The following is a 7659-nucleotide window of genomic DNA, read 5'->3' on the forward strand; positions in this document are numbered from 1 at the left end:
CTAAAGGTTTATACATCGATAAGACAGTGTTGCAGTACATTCACAGTCTCTATATTAATATATTTCCAGTCTTTATATTTCCACAAAGATAAAGGGTTTAAATGTCATCATATAATCAGTTCAGTATCTGGTAGCCAATGTGACCTTTGATAATAAATTATTTTGTGATAGTTGAAGAAAAGGATTCGAAATAGTTGTGATCTTTCACAGCATTAACAAATATTAGTTGTAGACTCAGTACCGGTCTTAGGGTATTTCGGGCCCTGTGCAGAATATACTTTGCGGGCCCCAATGACAATGATCCAATTCAGTAACGTAGCTAGGTATTTTGAAAGGGGGATAGTTTGACTGTCGGCGAGCGAAGCCGAAAGGGGGGTAGTTTGACTGGCGGTGTGTTTGCCGAAGGCTACACTTAACGGCGGAGGGTCTGGGGGGCCTCCCCCAGAAAATTTTGAAAAATTACTTTGAATTTTGGGCATTCTGAGAGCATGTTCAACAAAAATTTAGGTATGAATATTACTGTAAAATGGTGCTGTCTGGTGGCATAGCAAAAGGATAAGATCATGTTTTCTTTGGCATTTTTCGGAAATAAAGCTATGTCTCTTTGTTGAGTCTGGATGCAACCTATTTCGTCCCCTGAACAATTCGCACCTCGATTTCGTACCCTAGCCCTGGTACGAAATAGGTTGAATCCTTAAACATTTTTAACCCTGATGTGATTGCATTGCACGAACAATTGTTGAGAGAATATAATTTCCAGCACATTCTAGGGCGCATCTAGAAAATGTTAATAAGTTACTCTATCCCTTAGCTTCCATTTAAGCAGAAAAGCTTTAGATTTTTAGGTTGCTTCAACGTTTGATGACATGGAATCAGCATTATAACGGTTAATTCTTCGCTAAGAATGGATGGGAGTAGCCTACCTAGCCTCCTTCTATTCTACACTAATCAGCGCAATTTAGTTCAAGTGTAATATCACAATGTCTGGCTTTGATCTCCGAGTAATATTGATAAAGCAAGGTTGGTTACAAAATTAAATTATACGAGTAGGCTAAGTTTTGGTATTACAGTAAGAAAAAAAAGGCCCAGGAAAAATTTTATAAGTGAGAATGAATGCGATGAACCTACAGTACTTGCTCTCCATCACTTTCGCTCACATGACACACAAAAATAAACCTAAAGATAAAAGCCTAGTGAAACTTTGCACAGCAGAAAACAGTAACGTTAGTGCAGAAGTTTTCCTACTCCTGCCCAGAACATTGTGACGCAAGAAACCACACGACCTCGTTCTGTGGAAGTTAATCAGTTATGTATTGGGCAGCTACAGGGCGGTTTGACTCTTCAATGGTCTGGTCTGATGAAGGCCTTTCAGAGTGAAGAATTATCAACATAAAGTGATTAAGCATGACGATCGAAGTTAAATCTCGTGAGTCCGCCGTGAGACTTAATTTGTCTGCCGAGATAGCTGCTCAGGCTGGACAAGTTTGTCCGCTGTCAACAAAATCGAATTTTGACCTATTTCGTCCCCTGAAAAGATCGAGAGAAATTTTGAAATGTTTGCGGCAACTCCGATCAACGATTTCGGCTAAAAGTTGTTTTTTTTCTCGATCTTTTCAGGGTACGAAATGTTCAGGGGACGAAATAGGTTGTTTTTCTATGTTTTCTTGTTGCTAATTCCTTCGTTGAATTCATTTGTTGCATTTTCCATTGGAAATGACAAAAAATACTGCATTTTCTGAGTAGATTGCGGGCCCCCTAATTTGCGGGCCCTGTGCGATCGCACGGTTCGCACACCTCAAAGACCGGCACTGGTAGACTTCATCACTTATGTACCAGAGGTATATGTACGGTAGGCTACAAAACGTTTGTTTATTTTCAGTGAACATTTGTAAGCAAAACAAAATTTAAAATGACTTTAATTTTAGTCGATTCAAAACACTTTTTTAGTACCGGTATTGCAAAACTTGGAAATGGTTTTGTTTTGAACAATCCTGTTTCTAATGTATTAATTCTAAAATACTATAGTAGGCTACCGGTAGACTAATGTTATACAGTAGTGTAGCCTATCCAGAGTGTATCTACTGTACAGTAGGACAAAATTGGGGGACACGAAAGTAAGAACGCTGCAAAGTTGTAAGATATAATAGACACTGGACAGTGGACAGTGTATAAAGTTATAGGGTTTCAAAAAAGTTTGGTAGCCTAACGGGTCGAGGAACTTACCCTCCAAAAATAATTGACAACTTTCGTCTTGTTTTGGTGGTCTTTTGTTCATATTTAGACTCGATAATAGTTTTTGATCAAAACACATGCTTTGTAGTCTATTTGACCAAATTTATCAAAATTAAAACTAGAATTTTTTAGAAGTTTCAGTTAGCCGACAAGGTTTAATTAAAAATTAAAGTTGGGCTCCGTTTTAAATTTTTGCCCTTTACTACCGTTTCACAGAAAGATTTTAATTGTTTGTTATCGAAAATTTAACAAGCTGAATATTGTACAATCTTTCAGTAAATTTCGAAAATCTATCTGAACTAGCTCCTCACCTTTTCATTATAGTAGGCTATACAAGGCATTTCTTCTCATAACTCAATTTTTTTTAAATTAGTTAAGTGAGCAAGACGTTTAGGCCTTCTTTGCAATACTTTCATTGCATGATTTTCTTAGTTTTTGAAGGACACGTAAAAAACTCCTGCCTTGTTAAATCCATTACTGAAATTATGTGTGCCCAATGACCACGGTAAACACAATAAAATGAGATTGAGCAAGCAAGTGAAAAAACTTTTCAAAAATAGACCAAACTTTGCTATACTTTTTTTTCTCGGTTTGCGGAGGTGTGACCAATTGCCACTGAAGGGCCTAGTGCAAAAGAGAGGTATGTCAAATTTTACCAAATTTGAGTTAAGCACGTCAGGAAGTTCATGAGCCTGTTGCGCGTCTTGTGTAAAAAGGCCGTATGTGTATTTTGAGAAATGAAGGAGATAGGCAAAGGAAAAAGGGAATATGTCACATAATTTTTTTGCAATTATTTGCAATTTTTGCAATAATTGAACATATAACCTGCAAACCCTGGCTTATCCAAGCAAAGCATTTTCGAAATGATTTTTTTTTATTGGAAACACTATCTCGTGTTCAATGAAGTGTTGCAAGCAGCTCATTTTCCAGCACGTGAGGCTATAGGCTCTTGATAGAAGTGAAGAAACCCATTGTCATGGATTAGAAACATCAAAAAGAGGCGGAGCAATACTGGGGAGTTGAAGCAAGTATGTGAAGATCAGCTTTGCCGTGAGAAATTTAGATTGAAGTGCTCCTCAAAGATCGATTCTTAGGCAAGGCATCAACTTCTCACAGACTTTTATTGAAAAAGTTATTATGCACAGCAGCAGGATGCCAAAAGTAGTAGTGGATAATGTTAAAAATCATATAGCATCATTTCCAACTGACGAATCACACTACAGTCGAATGCAAAACCCATTTCTAAAATATTTACCGCCTCAGTTGAGCATAACCAGGATGTACCAGGAATACCTTGATAAGTTACCGAAGAAAGAAAACGATGACATATGTTTGTTAAAGAAGAAAATTACAGGCATATTTTCAATACAGAATTTAATCTGGGCTTCGGATCTCCAAAATCAGATACCTGCAGCACCTGTGATAATTTTGATGGAAAAGATCTGGAACAACACAAAGTGCGTGAGAAAAATGCAGCAGAAGAAATGAAAAAGGATAGAGAGGAAGCAACAACCAATCCCGGAATCGTTTTTATAAGTTTTGACCTACAACAAGCAATGTCTCTCCCAAAAATATCTACATCTGTTGCATTTTATTTGAGACAACTTTGGTTGGATGTATAGGAACTTCGGAGTTCATTTGATCCGAAAAAATGATGATTCGAGTAATGTGGAAGAAAACGGATTCATGCACTCTTGGGTAGAAAATGAAGGAGGCAGAGGGTCGAACGAGATCATCTCATCTTTCCATGCTTTTATGTTAGAAGCTGAGGTACACGGTGACACGCTAATAGCTTGGTCGGATTCCTGTGGAGGTCAGAACAAAAACTCCTATGATGGCTTTCTGGTACTTTCTTGTTCAAACGGAGAGATTCAAAAAAGTTTTTCATAAATTTCCGATTGTTGGGCATAGCTACATGGACTGCGACTTTGGTCTCATTGAGAAACAGCTAAGAAAACATCAGCACATGTACTTGCCAGAGCATTATAGAACTACCATGCGGAACACAAAACATCCAAAAAAATTCCGTGTCTATGACATGGCAAACTGTTTTTATGACTTTAAACTGCTGCCTGAACAACTTGGACTATACTTAAAAGGAGCAAGAATACCTGTAAGGAAGAATTCTCTATTCAGAAAGTTAGTGTGATGTTTATCAAGGAATTCACCACAACTTGCTGTAAAAACGATTTTGAAGATGAAGAATGGAAATCTCTGGATATTAAGCATAAAAGAAAAATTGCTGATTTCAACATTGATTCCTATAGGTTGCACCAAAACTACTCACGTGGAACTTCCAGTAAAAAGTTTGAAGATATCCAGAAGCAAATGCCTTTTGTTCCTCACCAACATCACTGGTTTTACGGAGAAATTTACCAGCGTCTCGTACAACGTGATGCAGAAAAATTTGAAGAGTAGGATGGCCGTAAAGATCCAAACAACTTAAATAAATTTTTTAAAACAGTCTAAGCAAGAAATAGATTGTCTCTTTACTTAGTTTTTGAAATTCTGTTCTTGAGTGTGACATATCTCCTTTCATGTGAATAAATTGTTGTGCAAAAAGGTGGTATGTTATTTCTTGCGCAAAATAAAGACACACAACTTGTTTTTAAACGACAATAAATTGTACTGGCACACTTCAACAACCATTAGGGACTGACACATAACCATTAAATTTGGTATAATGCCAAGAAAAGAGCAGGGTACAACGATATACTTTAACCTTCATTTTCTCAAAAGTGCTATTTTTGACATATCTCGTTTTTGCTCCAGGCCCTTCAACTGTGGAAGTGTGGATCTTTTACTAATTCAATATTGTTGTCATTATCATGAAAGTTATTGATTCGCAACAATATCCACAACAATAATGATTATTATGACTAATGCAATTAATACTGCAATGCCGATTGCAATCCAAATCCGTCTTTTTTTCCAGCGTTCAGATTTTTTAATATCTCCTGCAAGAATTTTCATTTCTTGTGATTTTTCTTCCAATTCTTGCGATTTTTCCTGGAAAAAGGAGTTTTTTTATGAATTTATAAAACGATATTGTATGCAAAATTATGTAACTTTCGAATTTACATTGGCATTCCTCAAGGGCGTAAACAGATGAAATCGTTTCAAATACAGTAGTTATTGAATTCAAAACATGTACAGTATTAGCCTGATGTAGGATACGTGACCGGCGTCACATGTGTAGGCCTACTCCCAAATACTTTTCGGCTGCCTATGTCCTTGTGTGACAATAGTTTATTACTTGAACTGGTGCACTTGTTTCTAGATAACAGTTTTTGCCTAACATAAAATTTCTTATGAATAATAGAGTTTAGAATGATTTCAAATAAACTTTGTAAAAACTCCATCTGATAAGTGCTTTGTAGTTTACAAAGCCCTCCAGTCAAGTTCATTGGGGTGTTTCAAATTTAACAAGCATTAAACCGGTGGCCGTATAGGGTCATGAATTATATCTGATGAGACCTGTTGATAAAAAAAAATGTCGGACGTACATAAGCCAAACCTTGTTGAACACACATTCAAATAGGCTTTCTTATGTAGGCTATCACTAACCCTCCGTGAAGAAAATATTTATAAAGCAAAATTCAGTTTCTGTCAAACCTGTAGTCTTTCCAAATTTTCAGATGTTTCCAGCATTTTGGAAACATTTTCTGCCATTGTAAATTTTGCTTCATCAACCTGCAATTACTGTATGTATAAGGCTTCCTAACCTATCAGGAATGCTAGCCTGATGAAAGTGATTTTGTAACTTAGTTGCATTTCTTTTTTTTATAATATTTTGAAAAGGCAAGAATACGGTGCGATACTGATGAGCCCAGCCTCATGGGCGAAACACGTGTCTATCGCTGTCTATTCGATGCTACAATCGGCTGCCAAAATAACTTAAATTTTGAAAAGGTTTGTGAAACGAAATAGAAACAACACTTTGGGAGCCACATTATCATGCTTAATTACTTGCACTTAATATCGGTGTACCGTACCTTATTATATCATATTCAGCTAGAAGCATCTACAGCAGTGGTTCCCAACCTTTTTGTCTTGGTGACCCCCTTTAAAATTTTTCGTAAATACCGCGACCCCCATTTATATTCTTTCCTAAATGCAAGTAGGCCTATACTATTAGCAAATAAGACATCAAAAGGCAGCACTAAAATTGTTTTTCTTGCATTTATTGACAAATCAATGCGATGGTTGACCTTGTAGGTCTGCAGTTAATCGTGAAATTCGATGTTGCTGGCTAGACAGAGCCAATCTCATGTCGTCTTCCACATCCTTTCTATTTCTTTCCTTCGTTTTCATATGCATATTTATATTTATTTCATATTTGCTTTCTAAATGAATGGCGTTTCAGTTTTGATGGTTTCAATGATTCTAAGTAAGAAAAACGTTGCAGAGAACACACTGTGGCTTCTCAACACCATTTTCCGTAGAACGATGCTCCCTTTAACTATTTTTTAGCAATCTCGAGTTTTGACTGATCTCTGTTGTCTAATATACAAGCAAGGCTACTTCGTTAATAGAGTTTCAATTTACACTTTTACAGCGAATAGTTCTACACAGTATGCGTCCACTGTGATGTAATAAACGTGACTGTAGGACCTACAGTCACACTAATTACATCACAGTGGACGCATACTGATGCAATAATGTTGTGCTACAAGCAATCCGAATGAAATGGCTAGCGAACCGGTACCTCGTCCTACTTACATTCACTTTTGTTGTTGCATGAGCAACGGCTTCGCGACCCCCTATAAAATGCTCTGCAACCCCTTTGGGGATCGCGACCCCCAGGTTGGGAACCACTGATCTACAGCTTGTTTTACCCTGTCTTGGGATCATCAGACAGAAGGTCCTTATTTAAATTGAATCTAATAGGTTACGAAGATAGTAGGCTCTTAATTAAATAAAAACGTAGCGTATGTTTGCCTTGCTAAGTAACAAACAAAATAAAAAAACACATCATTTTTGACGATTTAATTGGTACAGAAGATACAATCAGAAGCGTTACTTTATCCAAACTATGTGCTGTAGACAGCAGCTGACCTGTTGTTCCAAAGCTAATTGTGAGGCATGAAAAGACTGGCGCCTGTAATCTTTGCGTTTTCGCTTGTGGACTGGACTTGGTGGTAATGATGATTGCGTAACAGTAAATGTAGACCTGTAATGCGAGGGAACAGAATCTGCAACAAGAAGAGGTTGACAGCTAAGATGCGGTATACTTTTGACATGGCTTTACATTTCCATACGTCAAATAAACCTAACAAGAATAAGCTAACTTTTCATCAGCTGCTAGCTAGGTATGTTAGTGGTTGGGTGTTTATAGTTTATAAATGGGTTAGTTTTCTGCTACAGGTAGCCTACTTTTTTTCAAGCCAATACGCTTTTTTCAAACAATTTCAAACTTGTTTGATC

At 37.0% G+C, this 7659-nt stretch overlaps 1 long non-coding RNA gene across 1 annotated transcript; it reads right to left on the reverse strand.

The window, feature by feature from the left end:
* Positions 1-5009: 5009 nt before the first annotated feature.
* LOC145771587 (uncharacterized) lies at positions 5010-7353 on the reverse strand. The gene is made up of 3 exons (XR_014289246.1): positions 7291-7353; positions 5848-5925; positions 5010-5241 (listed from the first exon to the last, which is right to left on the reverse strand). It is a non-coding gene; the product is annotated as an uncharacterized LOC145771587 (long non-coding RNA).
* Positions 7354-7659: the final 306 nt, after the last annotated feature.

The sequence above is a fragment of the Aplidium turbinatum genome, chromosome 6 (assembly GCF_918807975.1).
Source record: "Aplidium turbinatum chromosome 6, kaAplTurb1.1, whole genome shotgun sequence".
NCBI classification, from domain to species: domain Eukaryota; kingdom Metazoa; phylum Chordata; class Ascidiacea; order Aplousobranchia; family Polyclinidae; genus Aplidium; species Aplidium turbinatum.